The sequence below is a fragment of the Symphalangus syndactylus genome, chromosome X (assembly GCF_028878055.3).
Source record: "Symphalangus syndactylus isolate Jambi chromosome X, NHGRI_mSymSyn1-v2.1_pri, whole genome shotgun sequence".
NCBI classification, from domain to species: Eukaryota; Metazoa; Chordata; class Mammalia; order Primates; family Hylobatidae; genus Symphalangus; species Symphalangus syndactylus.
Window position 1 is genome coordinate 80,639,326 of NC_072447.2, and position 1,661 is coordinate 80,640,986.

Sequence of the window (1,661 nt, forward strand, 5' to 3'; positions counted from 1 at the left end):
CAGAAACCCTACAAGCCAGAAGAGTGGGGGCCAATATTCAACTTTTTTAAAGAAAAGAATTTTCAACCCAGAATCTCACATCCAGCCAAATTAAGCTTCATACATGAAGGAAAAATAAAATCTTTTACAGACAAGCAAATGCTGAGAGATTTTGTCACCACCAGGCCTGCCTTACAAGAGCTCCGGAAGGAAGCACTAAACGTGGAAAGGAACAACCAGTACCAGCCACTGGAAAAACATGCCAAATTGTAGAGACCATCAAAGCTATAAAGAAACTGCACCAATTAACGGACAACATAACCAGCTAATATCATAATGACAGGATCAAATCCACACATAACAATATTTACCAGGGGGTGGAGCCAAGATGGCCAAATAGGAACAGCTCCGGTCTCCAGCTCCCAGCCTGAGCGACACAGAAGACGGGTGATTTCTGCATTTCTGCTTGAGGTACCGGTTTCATCTCACTAGGGAGTGCCAAACAGTGGGTGCAAGACAGTCGGTGAAGCGCACTGTGAGTGAGCTGAAGCAGGGCGAGGCATTGCCTCACTCGGGAAGCACAAGGGGTCAGAGAGTTCCCTTTCCTAGTCAAAGAAAGGGGTAACAGAGGGCACCTGGAATATCGGGTCAGTCCCACCCTAATACTGCGCTTTTCCAATGGGCCTGGAAAAGGGCACACTAGGAAATTGTGTCCCCCACCTGGCTCGGAGGGTCCTATGCCCACAGAGTCTCGCTGATTGCTAGCACAGCAGTCTGAGATCAAGCTGCAAGGCAGCAGCGAGGCTGGGGGAGGGGCGCCCGCCATTGCCCAGGCTTGCTTAGGTAAACAAAGCAGCCAGGAAGCTCGAACTGGGTGGAGCCCACCACAGCTCAAGGAGGCCTGCCTGCTTCTGTAGGCTCCATCTCTGGGGGCAGGGCACAGACAAACAAAAAGTCAGCAGGAACCTCCTCAGAATTAAATGTCCCTGTCTGACTGACAGCATTGAAGAGAGTAGTGGTTCTCCCAGCACGCAGCTGGAGATCTGAGAACGGACAGAATGCCTCCTAAAGTGGGTCCCTCACCCTGAGCAGCCTAACTGGGAAGCACCCCCCCAGTAGGGAGAGACTGACACCTCACTCGGCTGGGTACTCCTCTGAGACAAAACTTCCAGATGAACTATTAGACAGCTGAATTTGTGGTCTCACGAAAATCCGCTGTTCTGCAGCCACCGCTGCTGACACCCAGCCAAACAGGGTCTGGAGTGGACCTCTAGTAAACTCCAACAGACCTGCAGCTGAGGGTCCTGTCTGGTAGAAGGAAAACTAACAAACAGAAAGGACATCCACACCAAAAACCCATCTGCACATCACCATCATCAAAGACCAAAAGTAGATAAAACCACAAAGATGGGGTAAAAACAGCAGAAAAACAGGAAACTCTAAAAAGCAGAGCACCTCTCCTCCTCCAAAGGAACGCAGTTCCTCACCAGCAATGGAACAAAGTTGGATGGAGGATGACTTTGACGATTTGAGAGAAGAAGGCTTCAGACGATCAAACTACTCTGAGCTACGGGAGGAAATTCAAAACAATAGCAAAGAAGTTAAAAACTTTGAAAAAAAATTAGAAGAATGGATAACTAGAATAACCAATGGAGAGAAGGGCTTAAAGGAGATGATGGAGC